This window comes from Diceros bicornis, chromosome 36 (genome assembly GCF_020826845.1).
Source record: "Diceros bicornis minor isolate mBicDic1 chromosome 36, mDicBic1.mat.cur, whole genome shotgun sequence".
In the NCBI taxonomy this organism is placed as follows: Eukaryota; Metazoa; Chordata; class Mammalia; order Perissodactyla; family Rhinocerotidae; genus Diceros; species Diceros bicornis.
The window spans coordinates 18,914,937-18,937,668 of NC_080775.1; the positions used below are offsets into that span (position 1 = coordinate 18,914,937).

Here is a 22,732-nt window from a genome sequence, read left to right on the forward strand (position 1 = left end):
GCTCAGCTGGGATTGTCAATCAGTTGAGTAATTTCCTATGACCTGAGTTTCTCCTATAGTAAGTAGTCTCCTAAGATGCCCTTCTCAGTGAATCATGTCCCCCTGTATTCACAGCATTGTGTATTCCCCTACCCCTGAGTCTTGGCTGACACAGTGACTCAGTTTTTACCAGCAGAATATGGCAAAAATAACGCCACATTACTACGGAGGCAAAGTCATAAGAAACCTCATAGCTTCCACCTGGGACTCTTGGCATATTTATCTTTGAGATACTTCCTCTTGAAATTCAATTAACATGATGTGACAGGCTCAAGTCAGGTGGAAAGACCATGGAAAAGCACTCAGGTTGGTCTCTCTTCTCAGCTGGTCTTGAACTCCAATTTTTGGTCCCCTAGCTCCATGAATCTTCATAAAGCCCTGCTCAGCTACTCTAGCTCTTATCTGCCTCTTCTGGAATTAGGAAATATCCCCAGGGGATAAAATAGGCTTAAATGCTTGACTTACCTCTTTGGATGTCTTTCTTTATCCAGGTCTCAGCCATGCAATTTTTCACTTCCTCATTAGCCATTTGTTGCCAATCCCAGATATTTAAAAAACTTTTATGCAGCCTTCTCATTTTTCTCTGCAGGGAAGTTTTGATTGACACTACAGGAAGCAAAATTTCCATGTATTGTTTTTTTAAACTTATTGTATTGAACTTCGGAGAAATCCAATTAGGACAATCTGAAGGCTTTTTCCATGCCTCATTTCAATATCATTAGCCATTCAACAGAATGTAGGGACCTTTTACATTGAGTAGAGATAGGACTCCATGAGGATGGTGACAGTAGAAGAATTGTATTGGTTTTTTTTTCCCCCTGACTTTGTTCTCAAATTCCTTTATCTTATAGTTTAGACATTTTGAATTTGGGCTTATTCTGCAGGATGACAGCTTTCTAATACCAAATCATGTGAAAATATTTCTGGTAAAACCTGGAAGACAAAGCTATGTACATAGCTACTTGCCTAGTACGTAGGCTTTAAGTCCTTGAAGGTGTTCTATTTCTTTTTTTTTTTTTAAAGATTTTATTTATTTATTTTTTCCCCCCAAAGCCCCAGGAGATAGTTGCATGTCATAGCTGCACATCCCTCCAGCCGCTGTATGTGGGATGCGGCCCCAGCATGGCCGGAGAAGCGGTGCGGTGGTGCACGCCCGGGATCCGAACCGGGGCTGCCAGCAGCAGAGCCCACGCACCCAACCGCCAAGCCACGGGGCCGACCCGAAGGTGTTCTATTTCATTGTACTTTAATACATTGTATTAGAATTGTCTACTTATGTTTCTAAGTCCACAGCGCAACTAAAATTTCCTTAAGGACAATCACCATTCCTATTCATCTTCTATCACCAGCACCTAAACATGACTGTCATATAGTGAGAACTCGATAGATGTGTATCGATCTGACCTGATAGAAAGCACAAATTACAGTTTTGAGATAAGTTAGCTTTTTAAGGATTTTTAACAGTTTAGGTCCTGGCTCTTAGGTATGAAGATCTAAATATAAATAGAAGGGAGTTTAAATATTTTGTTCAACAATATGGACAAATCACCTAGTATTTTCTGTTATAAAACAGGGCTTAATTAAATATCAAATGATATCAATGGTCATTAAATAAAAGGAAAAAATATACATTAAGTTGTTGGAGAAAAAGGCAGTCATTGCATTTCCTCACCAATCCTATTCTTTTCTTTTGCTATATCTCTCTTTCTTCTCTAATTTTTCTTTTAGATTACTAATCATCATCATATACATTACCTGATCTCCACCTAGCATTAAGTGTTAGAAATACAAAAGAAAGTTATATTTTGGAAGGCAAATATTTGTTGATCACTTATTATTTGCCAGGCATTACCTTGGGTCCTTATGATACAATAGTGACCAGCAGCAGACTTGGTCACTGCTTTCATGGAAGAGTTGATAAGGTCATCACTATACTCAATTGCATATATGAAGTACAGATGCAAAACACAGGCAATAGGCTTCATAGATTCAGAGTAAATCATCGTTGCTGAAGATTGATGTGGTTAGGTCTCAAGGCAGATTTGGAACTTGATTAGTGGCATGGTTTATATAAGTAGAAAGATACACTGGTTAGTTAAAACCCTTGGAATTGTGATTTATTTGGAGATGAGTAGTCTGGTTTGATGGGACCAGAGAGTTTGGCATGGGTAATAATGAGAGATAGGTTTGAAGAGGTAGGTGGAGGTTATATTGTTAAGAATAAGCATCTGTTTGTAGTGAAAAGAATTAGTCTAAGTTAAACAAATAGAGTAATATAATAAAATAGAGAGGTAAGCAGTAGAACCACACATATATGGACAACTGATTTTCTACAAATGTGCAAAAGTAGTTCCATGGAGAGAGGATAGTCTTTTTGACAAATGGTGCTGAAAAATTGGATATTCATATGCAATCAATACCACATACCATATACAAATATTAACTCAAAATTTATCATTGAACTAAATGTAAATCCCCAAACTGTAAAACTTATAGAATAAAGCAAAAGAAAAAAATCTTAGTGATTAGGTTAGACAAAGATTTCTTAAATACAATGCCAAATGCATGATCCATAATATAACAAATTGATGAATTGAACATCAAAGTTATTTTTTTTTTTATTTTTATTTTTTTTGTGAGGAATATCAGCCCTGAGCTAATATCCATACCAATCCTCCTCTTTTTGCTGAGGAAGACTGGCCCTGCGCTAACATCTGTGCCTATCTTCCTTCACTTTACATGGGATGCTGCCACAGCATGGCCTGACAAGCAGTGCATGCCCAGCATCCGAACCCGGGACGCCAGCAGCAGAGCGCGCACGCTTAACCGCTATGCCACAGGGCCGGCCCCCCTGAATATCAAGTTAAAAATGTTTGCTTTTTGCAAGATGCTGTTAAGAGAATGAAAAGTCTTCCTGGGAGAAAATGTTTACAAATAACATTTCTAATAAAGAACCTCTATCTGGAATATATAAAGAAGTATCAAAACTCAATGATAGGAAAGCAAAGAACCCAATTTAAAAAATGGGCTAATGATTTAAACAAAAGACATACAGATGGAAAATAAGCACTTGAAAAGGTATTCAACATCCTTAGTCTTCAAGGAAATGCAAATTAAAACTACAATGGATACTATTACACACCTTTTAAAAAGATTGAGCATATCAAGTGCTGGTGAGGATGTGGGGGCGGAATTCTCATACACTGCTGGTGCGAATATAAAATAGTGCAAGCTACCATATAATCCTAGCCATTCCATTCCTAGGTATTTACCCAAGAGAAATTGAAGTGTATATACATCAAAAGACTTGTACACTAACATTCGTGGCACCTTTATTTGTGATAACCCCAAAGAGGAAACAACCCGGATGCCTATCATCAAGTGAATAGATAAACAAATTGTTGTGTATTCATATGATAGAATACTACTCAGCAGTAAAAAGGAGTGAACTATTGATATATCCAACAACAAGGATAAATCTCTAATAATTATGTTGAGTGAAAGGAGCTAGACAAAAAAAATGTTCATACTCGATATTTCCTTTACATAAAATTCTAGAAAATGCAAACTAATCTACAGTGACAGAAAGCAGATCAGTGGTTGCCTGGTATATTATTTATCTATTGATGTGTAACAGTAGTACCAAAAATTTAGCAGCTTAAAACAGCATACATTATTATCCTAGACTTTCTGTGGGTTAAGAGTCTGGGCACATGGGGCCGGCCCTGTGACCCAGTGGTTCAAGTTCCCTGCACTCTGCTTTGGCAGCCCAGGTTCTTGGGTTTGGATCCCAGGAGCAGACCTACTCTACTCGTCAGCCATGCTGTGGTGGCGTCCCACATACAAAATAGAGTGGAAGCCTGGCAACAGATGTTAGCTCAGGGCAATCTTCCTTACCAAAAAAAAAAAAAAAAAAAAAATCAGTCTGGGCACAGCTTTTCTGGGTCCTCTACAAGGCTGCAATCAAGGTGTCGGCCAGGACTGAGTTCTCTTTGAGGCTAGAATGGGGAAGGATCCATTTCCGAGGTCATGTAATTGTTGGTAGCATTCAGTTCCTTGCAGGCAGCTGTACTGAATGCATCAGTTTCTCTCTGGTTTTGGGTTGGAGACTGCCCTCGGTTCTTTGCCTCCTAGCCCTTCCCATATGGCGATATACATATTGGCAGCTTGCTTCCTCAAAGCTAGCAAGGGAGACATTACATGGATATCATAATCCGCTTACATTATCATGCACACGGAATCACATACATCCTATCACCTTTGTCATGTTCTATTGGTCAGAAACAAGCCACACGTCCAGCCCACACTCGAGGGGAGGGCATTATACAAGGATGTGAACAATAGGAGGCCACCTTAGAGTCTGTCCACCACATTTGGGAATGGGAGGACTGCCGAAAAGGGGGAGAGATTTACAAAGGGGCAGAAGGAAACTTTTGGAGGTGATGGACGTATTAATTTTTTTTATTGTGGTAACTAGGGTTGTGGTGATTATTCACAGGTATATACATATGTCAAAATGTATCAAATTATATAGTTAAATATGTCCAGTTAATTGTATATCAATTATATCTCAATAAAGCTGTTAAAAAAGAAAGAATTACATTTGCTTATATATCCAGATTCAAGTTTAAGCCAAGCAAGAATAAAAAGGTGAAGGAAAACACTGGCATTTCCTTAACTGTAGACAAGTGAGCCTATGGCTATCCTTGACTGCTCTCGGGATGAAAATGTACTAGTGATATTAACGCAGTCACTTTTCTGTAAAGAAATGCAAAGTATGCAAAACATTACTGCTACTGGTATCAATTCAAATGCTATAAAAATTATGAGCTTGTGTAGTTTCTGACTTGTAAGGAATAATGAACAATGCAATTTGTATATAGTTTGGCAAGTAAGTTCTCCACATAAAGTCTAAATAGAATAAAAAAATAATCTGTCATGTTTGTGAAGCTGGAGTTAGAGCCCTTAGAGAACGTATATTATTTTAATATAAGAATGCAAGTTCTTGGGGCCAGCCTGGTGGCGCAAGCGGTTAAGTGCACGCACTCTGCTGCGGCAGCCAGGGGTTCACCGGTTCGGATCCCAGGCGTGCACCGACGCACTGCTTGGCAAGCCATGCTGTGGCGGCATCCCATATAAAGTGGAGGAAGATGGGTATGGATGTTAGCCCAGGGCCAGTCTTCCTCAGCAAAGGAAAAAAAAAAAAGAGGAGGATTGGCACATGTTAGCACAGGGCTGATCCCCTCACACACACACAAAAAGAATGCAAGTTCTTTCTCATTTTATCATAATAATGAAATTATGAAAATTTCTTTTATAACATAAGCATGGTGTAACTTGATAGAAATGTGAGTATTAAAATTGAGTTGCTTTTATGTTTACTGCTAATTTTGAAAGTATATGGGAGATATATCATCAAAAGAGCAAAGGATGAAAGAACATAGCAGTGTGTTACTTTCTGGTGAGGAGAAATACTCATAGGTTAATGTAGTCTATGTTTATGAAAATAGAATCAAGAAGATTTCGTTCACATGAAGATTTCATTACTTCTTTTTCATGAAAAAAGGAAGTAATAATCATTAAGTACTAGCCCTATGTTAGGAAAATATGGTAGGCATTCCCATTATGAATTGAATATGTAATTCTCACAAAATTCCTATCAGTTATTTTTTAAAAGACAAGAATATGGGGCTGAAGTCACACAGAATTGTTCATAGTGGAACTGGTTTCCCATGATGGTCTGTCTTTTTTTTTTTTTCTGGTGAGGAAGATGGGCTCTGAGCTAACATCTGTTGCCAATCTTCCTCTTTTTGCTTGAGGAAGATTGTTGCTGAGCTAACATCTGTGTCAATCTTCCTCTATTTTGTATGTGGAATGCCACTGCAGCATGGCTTGATGAGTGGTGTGTAGGTCCGCACCCAGGATCCGAATCTGCGAACCCTGGGCCGCCGAAGTGGAGCGGGAGAACCCAACTGCTACACCACTGGGCCAGACCCTGATGGTCTGTCTTTTGATGGTCCAAGTATTTTGTTTCCCAATGGAAGAGGGAGGACACTATCATGGTTAGAAGCACGAATTCTGGAGCCACAATGCATAGGTTCAAATTCTGGTTGTTATAGCTGATACAAGTTATTCTATATCTTCATTCCTCTGTTTTCTCTACTGTAAATATTGATAGTACCTGCCTCATAGGATTGTTTATAAGGAATGAGGAAATTTCTAGAAAGGGCTTAGAACAGTGCTTGGCATATGGTAAACATTCTGTGATTATTTCTTCTCATTATTATTACATGCTCTTGGGCATCTGTATTAGTCAGCGTTTTCCAGTGAAACAGAACAAATAAGATTTATTGACTGGAATTGACTCACACAATTATGGAGGCTGACAAGTCCCCAGACCTGCAGGGCGAATCCGCAAGCTGGAGACCCAGGAGATCTGATGTTTTGGTTTGAGTCCAAAGGCAGGAAAAATCTGATGTCCCATTTTGAAAGCAGTCAGGCAGGAGGAACTCTCTCTTACCGGGGGTAGAGGCAGGCCTATTATTCTATTCTTGTTCTGTTCAGGCCTGCAATTGATTGGATGAGGCCCACCCACATTAGGGAGGGCAATCTGCTTTACTCAGTTTATCGATTTAAATGTTAATATCGTCCTGAAACACCTAGAATGATATTTTACCAAATATATGAGTGCCCCATAGTCCAGTCAAGTCGACACATAAAATTAACCAGCACAGCACGGAAACGATCAGCCATCACACCAATGCTATACATTCCTAGATTCTGTATTCTGTGATATTTTTGATTAAGACTTATTGATGTTTAAATGTTTTATTAAAAGATTTCATAGTTATGTTCATGCCTTTTTATTACTGAATGCTTGATGGTTCTTAGCCTTGTCATGATCATTACGATTTCTCTCCCTTTCAGGGTGAGCAATTTACGTGTTACGTTGGCTGTAACGTGACAAGCTGGCTGGTTATTGTGAAAACGAATCAGCGTATTTGTGAGATGAAGTGACAAATCTTGTGTTTTTTCATTGATGAAAGACTCAGGATTTTTAAAGTTTTTGAAGTAATTCAGAAATTTGGGGCCTGGTTGCAGCTTAACTACCATTTCATTTAACTACCATTTCACTATCTAACTACCATTTCAGCAGAGACATTAAACAAAAATTTTAAAAGAATAATTATGATGGTATTAATAATACCAGTAATAATATTTACCATTTATTGAGTACCTACTGGGTGCTTAGTGGTGTAACAGAAACTTTGCAGAAGTTATTTCTTTAGTTCTCACACATGCCATGAGTTTGGAACCATTTGTCCTATTCACGTCTTACAGTCAAGGAGACTGATGGTCAGAGAAGTTAGAGAAGCAATGGAGCCAGTCTGGGCTTGTGAGACTTGAGTGTTTTGACTCTGGATACACTCTTCTGTCCTTCTGAAGGAAGAGAGAATGCCTTACCGCATGAGGCCACCTGGAAGAAGGGTGCTCCCTACCAGCCTTCCATTCTCTTTCCAGTCACTGTGATTACTCTCTCCTCAAGGCTGTATTATAGTGAGAGTGAGCACTGTTCTAAAATATACTGTATTAATAGAAAATTGGAGGTATAGTAAGATTAACAGATCAGGAAACAATTATCATTAAAAATATAGTTTATTACTCACAGTTCTCAAGAGATGGGGGCCACACAGGGAAGCGCTGGGGTTGGTCATGAGGCAGAGGAGGGGGAACTGTGGGCATGAGCCTTTATTGTGGTTTCTGTCGGGAGGAATGGGTGAGGCAAGTAAGTAGGCTTAGGATTGGCTAGTGAGAATAATTTTTCAGCAGGCTCTGGGGCATAGGTGCTGTCCCTAGTTGTTCCGTACCTGGCCCTGGGGTGATTAAGGCAGGTGTATAGTAGCCTGGAGTGTGAAAGCCCAATGAAGAAGGTGGTTGGGGTGTGGACTCTCAATTGTTCGGTTTGTATTTGGAAAGTGCACCCCTTGGGAGGAGGACTCCTTTCGAGGAGAGGGGATGCTGAGGGAGGCAGGAGGCCAAGGAAAGGAGACTCAGGCATATTATCAGGTTGTCCAGAACAAAGCATGTCCAGCATATGCATGTGGGGCAGATGCTAAAGCATTAAGTTTGCAGAAGCTAGAAACACAATTAATAGTAATAGCTCAACTTGCTTCTATTAGAGAAAGGTGATTTTATGAGTTTTACATTTATCATTAGACTTCTAATTTCTAGTTTTGGCAGAAGAGTTCTTACAGGGCCTATTCATTCCCTGGTGATCTATAGACTCCCCCTTGCAGTCCTCTGTTTGCATCAATGGTAGCAAAGAGAAACAGCTCATGAATGTTGCTGCTTAGCAGTGAGAGTTGTTAACATGGGCACACGTCCCCATTGTAAGGTACACATGGAAATATCAAAGGGGAAGAAATTGAACCCTCAGAAAACCTTGAGGTTTGTGAGCAGGGGCTGTGATTGTGTTACTATGCACCCCCTACCAACAACTCCCTAGGAGTGACATGCGCCACGAACCCCAATGTAAATCTTTGTCTCAATCTCCATTCTCTCTCAGATTAAAAAAATTAATATTAATATATTGAAATTAACCTCTCTTCTGAGTTCCTACAGTCTTCTTCCTACTTCTTTCATTCTCATTCTCCACATTCTTTAGGGTGTTGCAATCATAACCAAAAAAAATAAAAAAAATAAAAAAGCAAGTTTGATAGAGACAGATTATCTTTGCTGACAAGGGAGGAAAAGCAGCTGAGTGAACAACGCTTGTAGGACATAGAAATGTCCCCCTTTTAACAGAGAATGGAGGAAAGAGAAAATTTGGAAATATTAAAATGTAGGCCTATCAGATTTGTAAGAAGCAGATAGATTAAACTGAATAGGGCAATTTAGGGATTTCAGTGTGGCATGAACCTGTAGTGAAAGGTTGCTCTACACATCTGTGAAGACCCAAATATTATACGTTAGCTGTCAGTGGAACTTTGGGAGAAGTTATGGGCTGTACCTCCCTTCCATTCTAATATTAAGTGCATGGTGAAGGCGCCATTTTTCTGGGTGACCCTGGGAAACCAGATGGAATTCTTCCTTGGATTGTTAAGGTTCTGGTGGGGCAAGTTGAATAGTGTAGAGAACCTCTTCCAGGTGGACTCTATGTGGATACAACAGATGAGTTGTGCATCCTTCTAGAATCCATGAAGGATTAATGAATCCATGTGAAGGATTAATTAAAAGAAAACCTTTCTTGTTTTGAATGAACTCTACTCTCGTGACCTGATGTTCAGGGCATAGAAGTGTATTACAAATGGAGAAATAACAGAAAAGGGATGGATTTAGTAATTGTCCAGGGATATTTATCAGAGCCCATGCACCTCAGTCTTAAACAATCCTTCCTCAAACAGATTGTGTGGTTGGCTTTGGGTCTTGAATGAAATGGAAGCTAGGGAGACACTAGAAAGTGAAAATTACATGTGTAATCTAATGCAGAGTTCCCAAGAAGTGGATTGTAGGGTTGCCAGACTATAAAAGGAATGGCCTTTTCCGTTCACTCCAGTATTCCTTGCAAACATGACCATGTTATATGTATTCCATGATGGGAAAATGGTTGGAAAGTACTAATCTAAGTAACTATGGTCTAGAAGAAGAATACTCTCTGTTTTTTATATTTGTACTTTTCTAGTGCCATTTTAAGGCAATGACCATGCTTATCCCTTATAAAAAAGGGCATTTTTCAAGGGAAAAGCATATGTGTTATTTGAAAGGAAAACCATCACGATTTGGGGTGTGTACAGGCACATGAATTAAGCACCAGGAATGATCTTTCCCTTGGCATCAGATCCATCACTGGTTTTCCTATTAATGAGAAGGGCCTCTAAATTACTACATGAAATAACTTGGGTTTATGGAGATCTGTCCTGTATGTGAGCAGTTGAACATAAAAATATCTTCTTTCCTTAGTTCTAACATAAAATTCTCTGATTTAGGTGAAGGTAATTTGTAGCACCATTCTCCATATTTAGATAGCTCTAAGCTGAGAGCTAAGCATTCTTTCTGGGTCAAGATATCACATAATATATATAACTCAAGACTGCTCTGTGTTTTTCTCTTGTAAACGGTGCTGAATTGCTATTTATTTTCTCTTGTAAAGTTAATATAACTTTTGGCAGTATTCCTTTACTCATATTTTGTATTTCAGTGACTGAAGTCACTAAATTCTTAATCATGCTATCCTGCATCTAGTCTAGAATTGTGAGTGGAAAACCACAGCTTTGGGCTCCTTGAGTGTGGTGATGCTTGTAATTGGACATGTCTCTTTGGACCCCTGAAAGCTATGTCTATAGGACTGTAACAAGACATATTGGTTTCTATATGGGTCATGGGGCTATGAAACTGATATGGCTCCCAATCCACCAATAAGATCTCATTCCTTAGCACCTGACTGTTGGTTGGGGTGGGACCAAAAAAGACTAAACTCTGCACTGATGTGAGGACTTCTTCTGAGGGAATATGCTCGACACGTGCTGCTTGCTGGCATGTCCATGTCCTTCTAAATTAATTTTGTGCCAACTGTAGTCTATTATAGTCCCGTGGGGTTGACTGTTTTGCTGAACTCAAAAATTAACAAGAGGGGATACTGCAATGATAGTTCTTGTCCCTGCTTCCCACACTTATCTCCAGCCACTCTCAAGTCACGTCTTATACACTCAGTTTTATTTGTAGTTCTTTGAATGTGTTATACTCCTTCATCCTTGTAACTTTATATGTTTCTTCTTCCTCCTTCTCTTCCCTTTTCTTTTCCTTCTCCTTTCCTTCCTTCCTTTCTTCCTCCTTTTTCTCCAGAACGTTATTATCCTGGTGAATTCTAGTTCTTCAAGTTTCGACTAAATAAAACCACTCTGGGATGCATTCCTTGACTGTCTAGAGCAGGGATTGGACAACCTGTGGGACAAATCAGCCCTGCTGTCTGTTTTCTGTATGGCCTGATGCTGGGAATTATTTTTACATTTTTAAATGGTTGAAAAAAATCAAAAGAAGAAGAATATTGTGACATGTAAAAATTATATGAAAATCAAATTTCAGTGTTCATAAATAAAGTTTTATTGGAACATAGCTACACTTTTTTATTTTTTATGCATTGCTATGCATGCATATGGCTGCTTTTGAACTATAGTGGCAGAGTTGAGAAGCTGTGAAAGAGACTGCATGACTCACAGAACCTAAAATAGTTACAGTCTGGCCTTTATACAGGTAAGGTTTGCTAACCAGTAGTCTAGAACAGCACTGTCCAATAGAAATTTCTGTAGTGATGGACATGTTTAAATATTCAGTCTTCAATGTGGTAGCTACTAGCCTCATGTGACTATTTAAATTTAAATTAAAAATTGAATAGAATAAAAAATTCAATCCTTTAGTCACACTAGCCACATGTGTCTGGTGGCTACCATATTAGATAGCACTGGTCTAGAAATCTGGCTTTGTTGTGTTGGCTAATTTCACAGCACCCTGGTCATAACTGTGTTATTGCATTTCATACATCGTTTAATGAGTTGTGTTTTGGTTTTAACTTTTTTCCCGACCTAGGGAGTGAATTTTGGGGAGAAATTTATTTTTATTTTGCTTGATTTTTGATTGTTAGGGCCTATTACAGAAAACGATAGATGGAAAGACCTAATTGAAAGTTTGTCTAACAGCTCCATCTGGCAGTAGTATTTTAGATACGTATAGCTTGTTGAGCTGCCTTTTTCAGAGTCATTACAAAGGCTTTAGGAATCTGCTATAACACGACTAGACTTGCCAGAATGACCAACAGGATGTTTATCCCTCTCTTACTCTTAGCCAGGCTTTGTGCAAGGCATTACCATATTTAGTATCTTAATTTGATTCCCACAAATCTGCAAAGTGAGTTGTTTATTGTAGTCATCATTATAGAGCTAACAAAGGACATATTCACTATTCCTACGTTAAGATTTCACCCCCTTCTCCCTGAGGATTTAGATTTTTAAAAGGAACATTCTCTAAGCTAATTAAATGATTCTCTAATGCAAAATTTCAATGATCCAGAATAAGTGAGATGAAATAATGTTTAGGGGCAGAAAAATAATCTCTGGTTTTCTTGAAATGTTATCACATGGGTTATTGTTTGCTCATGTGCCTTGTTGGTGGATTCCAAAGGTGTTTAAATAAATATGATTTTGTTTATTTATATGGTGGAGGAAGATATCTGAGGGGTTCAGGACACACTACCCCAAAATATGACACCTTGGCTTATTCAATATTTCAAGCTGAAGGAGTTTGAGAAAATAGCAGATGCAGACTTTCCCCCTTCCTTCTCCCCTGAAACAGATCATAAAACCCTCAGGTGAGAGGTGCCCTCCCTATACTCAGAGGAAAGGAGCATCCTGAGCATCCTTACCTCTGAAGACAAAGAGACACCTAGAAGATTCTGAACAAACAGGCCTTGCTAAGTTTCTCCCAGTTTACTGCACTTACTTTATTCTGTCTGACCTATCATATTCCTCCACAACTGTCCGCTCTTCATCAATCCTAGCATAAAAATACTCTGGTCTGTTTCTTCAGGTGTTTATTTCCTTATGAAGGCTTCCATATCATGTAAAACTTATGTTCAATAAATACGCGTGCTTTTCTCCTGTTAATCTGTCTTTGCCAGTTTAATTTTCAGACCTAGTCAGGGACTCTAAGAGGGCCAAGGAAAACTTATTTCTCATCTACATATCTCTCTACCTTATCCTTTATATTCAATCTACTACTCTCTCTAGAGATAAATACTGTAAATGTTAATGTATATCCTTCTAGACTAGATCTTTATACTATATACTAGATCAATATACAAATCAGATTTAGTTTTTATGTAATGCAATCATTCTATAATCATTTTCCTGTGACTTGCTTTTATGACTTGATGATATATCTTTGAGATTATTACGTTAGTAAATGTTTCATTATCTATTGCCACAATAATGCTGTGTAATAAAAAAACCCCAAAACTTAGTGACTTAAAACAACAGTCATTTGTTATTTCTAATGAGTCCATCATTTAGCTAGATAATTCTTCCAATCCAGGCTGATCTTGGTTGTTTTTTTTCATGCATCTGCTGACAAATGGGCTAGGAGCTGGCTGGTCTGTAATGTCCTCACCTGGAAAATTTGGCTTTTCTCGACATATCTCACATCTGTCAAGAGGCTAGCTCATGCATGTTATAATTATGGAGGCAAAGATCCAAGAGTTGGTGGAGAAACATACAAGGGTTTTGTTAAGCTTCTGTTTGCATCCAATTTGCCGCTTTCCTATTGAGCAAAGCATATCACGAAGCCAAGGCCAGAATCCGTGTGGGAATGTACTAATAAGGGCATGAGAACAGGGAGATGCAAAAAATTGAGGTCATTAATGCAACCTATCACAATACAAATGCAGTATGATTTTAATTCTGCATAGTATTTTACCATATGCTTGTAACAAAATTTATTAATATAACCCTCGTGATGGACATTGAGAGTGCGTATAGTTTTCACTGTTACAAACATTACTTTTTATGCATATATTTATGCCCACATTTAATTTTTCAATAGAAATACATTCCAAAAAAATCTAGAATTTTATTTTTCATTGTAAGGAAAAGAAAGTGTGTATAGTAAAAAAAAAAATATGTAAATCCAAGAAGAATGCTTCTCTCAATTTACTGCTTTCTGCCTTTGGAAGCAACATTTTGTGCCCAAAACTTGACATTTTGACTTACTATTGAATCAGGAAAGAGCAAAGGGCATGTTTCTTTCAATTCTCTTTTGTCCCTCTTAGTGGTTTAAAGTGGCATCTGATAAGAAGTAGAAGCTAAGGAACCGGAAAGCATGTAATATCGGGTGAATACTGTCTTTTATTCTATATTTATCCTTTCTTTTCAGAGTGTTGTTGATGTCGTAATAACTAGTGCCTGGGGTCATTTAAAAGTTAGCATATGTGGTTATTTCCTTCTTGGATCTACAAATAGAAATAGAATCAATTAAAAGTGACATTGAGACAGATATAATCATTAACCATTCCTTATATCTTGTTCATGTTTTAGCCTCGTACACGGACATAGTAGGTGTTTAATAAATTGTTGCTGAAAAATGTCAAGAATTTATTTACAAACTACACTATGAGTCCCTTGTGACGGAGATTATTCGATAAGAGAAATTAGGCTGATATTTGAGATCTGGAAAATCTTGTGTTTTAGCTTCTCAGGGATAGTTTTAAATAGCAGGAGGATTCTGTTTTGCTTCACTATTCGTTTGGTACCTAAGATGCTGGGAATAACAATTGTCTGCCATTACGCAGTTCCATTTAGTCTTAGATATAAGAATCCTTAAGGTGCAGCATAAAGATCAACACATTAGAAATGGATTTGCAAAGAGCCCAGGGCCTTGTTTGGGGTCATGTAACTGAAGACAATTTTCCTAACTATAATGAGAGCAGCCAAGGCCTAAAAGCTAAGAGTTTAAAAGGAACAGATTTATGCAACGATGAGAAATGCCAAGCCATTATATGAGGCAAATAATTTTTCTGATCTCAAATTGCATTTCCTAATAAGTCAGGGTTCAATTTATTTTACTTATAAATGAATATACTCTTTTGCCCTGCCTCCTCCCTGTTTGATTGTAGGAGTTTAGTTCAGAGAGTGGGGAAAAAAAATACAGTGCCACTGGTCTCCCTTAGAGGAGAGATGATTATGTAATCACCAAATTCAATTAAGGATATGGAAAACATCTTTTTAAACCTGCTCCATATAAAAAATAGTATGCTTTCATTGCCACTGACAAGAAAAAATGTAGTCTAAAGCAAGATAGCATATTAGCAATCATTTTTTGTGGTCCTGGAAAATAGTTTTAAAAGCTGAAAGTGGTTTCTTTCATTAACTATGAATATTACCACTAGAACTATGTAAGTCAGTCTCCTATATTTGTGCTTCCAAGTGGATAAATACATTGAATACATAGAAACTCTTTCGTCCTAAAAATTTATAAGTCTCTAAGAAATAATGGAACCACATTTTGATTCTGTCTTAGAAGAAAAAAATGTAGAAATATTGCATAATGTAACCTGTATTTCTCCAAGTCGCGTTAAGCGTACATGAGGTAGCATAGGGCTCGAATGGGGTCACTTCAAAAACGACCATCCTTTATTTGCTGACTCAACATTACCTGCTCACACAGAGCCTCAGGACCCCTGCCCCGTTACTTTAGCAAGTCCCTTGAAGTGTCCCCAGAGCAAGGCTTTCCGTCTCCTAAGCAGTACGCATTCTCTTCTTCACTACTATTCCAGCCCTACTTTGCTGATGCTGGCTGCCCGGGAAGTTTCGTAGGGCTGATGAGCATAGCCATTGGTGCCAGTGGTCACTGGGAAAACTTGTGCTGAGGTGTGCTGCCTCTCTTCCCAGTGATTGTCCTTGAGGTGCAGGAATGTAGAATCAGACAGAATAATATGTGTTAAATATTTCATTTTCTTATGAACAAGGTCAAATACAAATTGTGCATGACTAACATTTCTGTAGGGAGAAATTCAGGCTGCCCTATATTTAACCTAAAATTTGGGAGGGTAGCTGGTAATGGCAATGGTGGTGGTTGTAGGAGAAGCTTATAGTACAACGGTTATATGTTTATATGTTTATGATTATTATTATTTTCCATTTTGGTGACATCATTACTTTACTTTGGGAGAAAGACTGGATAATTTCTGTTTAGTGATAGTTTTAGTGGCTTATGAAAGTGTCAGGATGAAATCTATAATGTACGTATTTCTAAAACAATAATAACAGTTGTGCAGTGCAAATTTTAAAATGTATTAAAATTGTATGTACATTATAGAATTAAGCCTTTGTAACAACCCTGGAAAGTAGATGATGGATTGTATTTCTAATTAAATTTTATAAATGAAGAAACTGAGGATCTAGGAGGTTACTTACCTTGTCCAAAGTGGCATAGCTAGTAACTAGCAGAGGCAAAATTTAAAGCCAGATCACTTACTTGAAATGAATATATTTCCCCCTTTACTACAATGATTCAGAGAGTCTATTATTTTCTGATAATTTATTCAAACAGTCCTCTGTTGTTTGATGGTTAAATTATTCACATACGTGTGCACACACGCATGCGTGTGCGTTCTATAAATTCATGTTATTCTATTAGCATCTCGCTCTATTTTTTGCTGAGCTCCTCCTCCCCTTTTCTTTCCCCTCCCACTAAATCACTCTGATACTCCACCTCCACCGCAGATATCCAATGCTAACAACATGTTCTTGCTATTTTCTTGCTGCTTCAATAACCATATGAAATGCACATATACATGCACATGAATAATGGTGACATGATATTATACACAGTTTTCTGCATTTTGCTTTTCTCACTTAACAATGCAGTGTGGAAATCTCTCCAAATTCAAATTCTCATTCATTCTTTTTATTGACTACACATTATATCATGGTTTAGCATACTATGAGTTGTCCAGTATTCCCTCCATGATGGGCATTTCAGATTGTTTGCAATGTTAGCCACTATCAGCAGTGTTGCAATTGTATGTCTTTATGTGGTTGCTGTGTTGAAGGGGTACAATAGTCTTAATTTTAATAGTTGTTGATAGATTGCTTTCCAAAAGGTTTTCAGGGGGTTGTAAGATGCCATGTTTCTACAAAAAGGGTGTGAGAGTACACTCATTTACCTTCTACCTGCAAGAGATGATAAGATATTTTTTAACTTTTGCCAATCTTATGGGAATAAGATGATATTTCACAGTAACTTTAATTTATGCTTCCCTTGATGCTACTATAGTTGGACATCTTTTTCCAATACATTTGTGTCATTTTGATGAGATCTTCTGTGAATTGCCTTTCCATACCCTTAGTGCATTTTCTACAAGGTAGTTTGTCTCTTTCTTGGCTGTTGTAAGAACTCATAGTATATTATATTATTATAGTATATTATATTATGTTATGTGTTAATCCTTTGCATTGTGATATTTTAAAAATCTCCTGTTCATCCATTAGGTTTTGGTATCTTCTATCATAAAAATTTTTAAATTTTTATAGTTCACATAAGTTTATCTCTTCTTTTACAGCTACTGGGTTTCTGTCCATGGTAAAGAAAATTTTCTTAGATTGTATATTATGCAGGAATGTTATTGTTTTATGTTTTACATTTAAGCATTTTGTCCTTCTGAAATTTATTTATGTATATGATGAAAGAATGGGGCTGCTTTAATTTGCTTCCAGATGGAAAGGTGATTGTTCCAACACTGTTTGTTAAATGTCACAGTTTTCCCCTGAATTAAAATTCCTCCTTTGTCAAATAGTAACTTCTCAAAGACACTAGATCTATTTCTGGATTCTGTTTTACAGTTCTCTGTCAAGAACTGTGAACGGTCTGAGATTTTACCTTACTTCTAAGTTAATAGGTTAGCATGCCACAGTTTTATAGATGCTGGAAGAAGATACAAGTCTCTTGGGTTAGAGGCAAAGGACAGTTTATTACTCACAACAATAACAGTAGCCATTCTTTCATAATTTTCTGGCCCAAGTTCTCTGAGCCCCAATTCCTGAGGGTAATGCAACAAGGGCCAGGTGACACTGCTTTAGCTGCATTACTGGAATATTGATATGTTGTGACTTTTTTTCACTCCGTTCAAGAAATTTTCTCGTTTTCGTTGTGATTTCTTTGACTCATATGTTATTTAAAGATGTATTGTTTAATTTTCAAATTATTGGGGTTTTCTCATATTTCTTTCTGTTATTGATTACTAATTTAATTCCACTGTGTCCAGGGAACATACTTTGCATTATTTACATACTTTAAAAATTATTGACACTTTCTGATTTGGATGCCTTTTATATCTTTTTCTTGCCTAATCACTCTGGCTAGGACTCCCAGTACTATGCGGAATGGAAGTGGCAAGAGTGGGCCTTCTTGTCTTAGTCCTGACCTTAGAGGAAGAGCTTTCAGCTTCTCATCGTCAAGTATGATGATGTTAACTGTGGGTTTGTCGTATATGGCATTTATTATGTTGAGGTACATTTCTTCTATAACTAATTTGTTCAGCGTTTTTATCATGAAAAGATGTTGAATTTTGTCAAATATTTTTTCTGCATCTATTGAGATGATCATATGATTTTATCCTTCAGTCTGTTAATGTGGTGTATCACATTTATTGATTTGTGTTTGCTGAGCTACCCCTGCATTCCAGGAATGAATCCCACTCGATTATAGTATGGGATCCTTTCAATGTGGTATTGAATTGTGCCATTTGCTAGTATTTTCTTGAGGATTTTGGAGAAAAGGGAACCCTTGTACTGTTACTAGGACTGTATTATGGAAAACACTATGGTGGTTCCTCAAAAAATTAAAACTAGAACTACCATATCACCCAGCAATCTCACTTCTGGGTATTCATTCAAAGGAAATTAAAACAGTAAATTGAAAAGATATCTGCACCCTTATGTTCACTGCAGCATTATTTACAACAGCCAAGACATGGAAACAATCGAAGTGTCCATCAATGGATGAAGAAAATGTGGTGTATATATATATATATATATACAATTGAATACAATTCAGCAGTAAAATAAACATGAAATCCTGCTATTTGTGACAACATGGATGAACCTCGAGGTCATTATGCTTAGTGAAATAAGCCAGACACAGAGAGAGAAATACTGTGCAAGAGTTCCCTTTCCTTCACATCCTCACCAACACTCATTATCTCTTGTCTTCTTGATAACAGCCGTTCCAACAGGTGTGAGGTGATATCTCATTGTGGTTTTGATTTGCATTTCCCTGATTATTAGTGATGTTGAGCACCTTTTCATGTACCTGTTGGCCATCTGTATGTCTTTTTTGGAAAAATGTCTATTCAGATCCTCTGCCCATTTTTTAATAGGATTGTTTTTTGTTTTTTTTTTGCTATTGAGTTGTATGAGTTCTTTATATATTTTGAGTATTAGCCCTTTATCAGACATATGATTGGCAAATATTTTCTTCCATTCAATAGGTTGCCTTTTCCTTTTGTTGATGGTTTTCTTTGCTATGCAGAAGCTTTTTAATTTGATGTAGTCCCATTTGTTTGTTTGGCTTTTTTTTTTGCTTTTGTTTACTTTGTTTTTGGTGTCAAATCCAAAAAACCATTGCCAAGACTGATGTCAAGTAGCTTACTGCCTATGTTTTCTTCTAGGAGTAATATGGTTTCAAGTGTTACGTTCAAGTCTTTAACCCATTCTATTTTTGTGTGTGGTGTAAGATAGTGGTCCAGTTTTGTTCTTTTGCATGTGGCTGTCCAGTTTTCCTAGCACCATTTGTTGAAGAGACTATTCTTTCCCCATTGTATATTCTGGGCTCCTTTGTCATAAATTAATTGATCATATATCTGTGGGTTTATTTCTGGGCTCTCTATTCGGCTCCATTGATCTATGTGCCTCTTTTTATGCTGGTACCATACTGTTTTGATTACATAGCTTTGTAATAAAGTTGGAAATCAGGAAGTATATGCCTCCAACTTTGTTCTTTCTTCTGCAGATTGCCTTGCCTATTTGGGGTTTTTCGTGTTTCCATACAGATTTTAGTATTGTTTATTCCACTTCTGTGAAAAATGCTATTGAAATTTCGGTAGGGATGATTTTTTCCAATGCTTTTTAAAATATTTTTTTCTCTCTTTCCCTTAGATTGGAATATTTCACTCTATCTCTCTTCAAGTTTGTTGTGCCTTTCATTTGCAATCTCAAATCTTTTGTTAAGACTATCCAGCAAAAATTTTTATTTTATATATTGTAATTTTCAGTTCTATAATTTCTATTTGGCTCACTATTATAGCTTCCAAATCTCTGATAATATTTGTCATCTATTCATTTATTTGAAAATACTTTTCCTTACATTTTGGAGCATGTTTATCACAGCTGTTCTGAAGTCTGTGCTAATTTCAGTATCTGGGTAATCTTAGACTTGGTTCTGTTGACTGGTTTTTCTCTTTACTATGGGACAGTTTTTGTTTTGCTTTTTCTTTTAATGTAATTTTTTTGTTGTATAATGGACATTGTGGTTGGTATATTGTAGGGTCTCTGGATTTTGTTGTCTTTCAATGTAGAATATTGGCTTTTGTCCTGGCAGGCAGTTAACTTAGCTGAACTGCAACTCTTAATTCTGTCCCTCTCTGGTGAGCAAGCAGTTGAAATTTCCCCTCAGTTCTTTGAACCTCCAAATATTTCTTTCACCTGGTCCCCTGGAGTAAGTGTAGCAAAGGATTTGAGTACAGTCTATAAACAGATTTATCCTTCTCCTTTATAGCTCTTTTCATTGGGGGGTTTCTCTTTCAGACCTGAACTCTGTCTTTTGAGTTCACAGTTATACTGAGCTGTTCAGATTGGGAAGTGCCCTCACAGAAAAAGCTGCAGGAATATAAATTTCACCCAGTGTATTTACTCTCTTTCAAAAGTGTTTTCTCCTTAAGTTCTGAAAGTTTTGCTCACTCCCTTAACTTAGAATGATTATTTTTATTTGTATTTTGTCTGGAGTTTATAATTGTTATCTATGGGAGAGTCATCCACTCTGCCATTACCAGAAGAGGAATTTGTACAGACTTTTAATATGCCAAAGTAACCATAAATTATGAAATATGCCCTAAAGTATCTTGGGAAGGAAAAGTCAAAAAGCATTTTTTGAAGTCAGACATTTTTTTAAAATAAATGAACTATCAATCAAACAATAAATGCTTTCTATTTGTAACTCACCCAGTTCACACTGTGAAATAAATCAATTACAAATATTCTAGCTCATTGCCTAATGCAATTTCTTTTAAACACGTAGTAACTGTTATGTGTTTAGAAGAAATCAACAAAGCCTGATCAACTGATTCATAGTAAAGCTCACCTTTGTGATTAGTACTCATTTATCAATGGCTAGAATTATATGTAAATCACTGATCAACAAAAACGTGAAAAAAAAGACTGTCGATGGTAACACGGACTGCGTAGACTCAGGATTAAGTGTGTGGAAAAATGTTTTGTTTTGTTTGAAACTATTTGTTTGGAAACTGGCAATGAGTATAGGTAAAAGTTACTCAAAACACCTGGTTAAAATGACCAGATATTTCCTTTTTTATGTCACTGAAGTGAATTAAAATTCAGCAACAATGGGCAATTAGGATGGGTTCAAGGTGATGTTTTGTTCTCTTTTAAACCACATTTTCTTCTTCTTTGCCTTTTCTGCCAAAAAGGCTGCAATTTTTGAGTTTTATAATATGTATTTGTTTAAAAATAAGCTAAACAGAGTAATAAAAAATGTGCTTTTGTAGGATGTTGAAGAGAAGCAAAAATAGAAAATTTCTGTGTTTTAGACATATCTGGTAATGAATTTGTATGGGAAATGATAGTCAATTATTATCATTCTTAATAAAAATATCGTGTTCTTCTTCCTGAGGTGTCTTAAAGTGACTAGTATTACATGTAAGGATAGATTAGATTAAACTGTGTGTAAACCTCTGGGATAGAACTGTATCATTCTCCTTTGTACCCCAGTGTCTAGCACAGTGCTGGCCACATAGAAAAAGACAGGAAATATCTGTTTTCCAAATAGTGTTTCTTACTATAAATATCTTTTACAAGCAATGACAAGTAATTTAGATCATTGGATTTTCATCATATCTATCACTTTACATGTTATTTTAATGGCATGAGTTTTACTACAAACACTTCAATGTTAGATAAATTTCCTCTTTATTTTAAAATTTAATAATTTGTTGGCTAAGTAAAAACTTGATTCTTCAAAGTAAGTAAAATGTTAATTTTTGAAAACAAACTAAGATCTCCTGCTTCAAAAATGTGTCACATTTTCGAAATTTAAAATTCAAACATGGCTATGGAGATCATTGTTTAAAGGGAAAATGATTAGGCTCTGAGATTCTTAAGGTGATGAATGTACTATTCTGGTTGTCTTTATATTTGGAATTCCTAGCTGATAGTAGGAAATCAATAAATGTTATATTAAATCAATCAAAAGTGAATGCTAGGATTATTAAAATAATAAATGTGATCACAATATTTTTTAGGTAATAAACTGTCAATAAGAAAAATTCATAGAATAATAGCAATCCATTCCATGTTTGCACACTCCATTAGAACTTTCAAATGTAATATTAACCTTCAGTGACCTACCAAAATATATGGATTTTCCCCCCTTACTTTTAATATAGAATTTTATTTCACATATATTAACGTGTTTAGATTTGCTCTTTTCCTGGCAGCTATTATGCAGTGTGTTGAAGAGCTAAGGGTTTTGCAATTATTCTGATCGACAAGGGTTTTGTTTGAAGGGCTGCTTGTCAGTGAGGAGATACTCACCCAAGAATCATTTTGAGAAGAGCCCGCCAGTGCTCATTGTCTTTTTAATCTGAAGATAAATTGTTTGGAATATAGCATATTGTGCAATTGCTGTTTATTCCAGACTTTACTCTTTTTTTGACTTTGCATTCTTCCATTCATATTTATGCAGTTTCTATAAAATAAGGACAATAAGAATAATCTATAATTGTAATGCAACTGGTATTTTTCTATGTTCTTTCACATTCACTAACTACCCAGCTAAATTGAAAATAAAACAAATGAATCTACTTCATATTAGTATTATTAGTTAGTAGTGTCCAGTCAGAGAAAAGAAACCACTC

At 36.6% G+C, this 22,732-nt stretch overlaps 1 protein-coding gene across 4 annotated transcripts in view; it reads left to right on the forward strand.

The window, feature by feature from the left end:
* Positions 1 to 22,732, forward strand: part of MALRD1 (MAM and LDL receptor class A domain containing 1) — an 847,485-nt gene that overhangs the window by 25,308 nt on the left and 799,445 nt on the right. For 3 of the 4 annotated variants that reach the window (XM_058532519.1, XM_058532517.1, XM_058532518.1), the window contains exon 2: positions 17,947 to 18,041. The exons of the other annotated variant lie outside the window; for it this stretch is intronic. The gene's annotated coding sequence lies outside the window, so the exon portion shown is untranslated. The remainder of the gene's footprint in view (positions 1 to 17,946; positions 18,042 to 22,732) is intronic. 4 annotated transcript variants of the gene reach the window in all.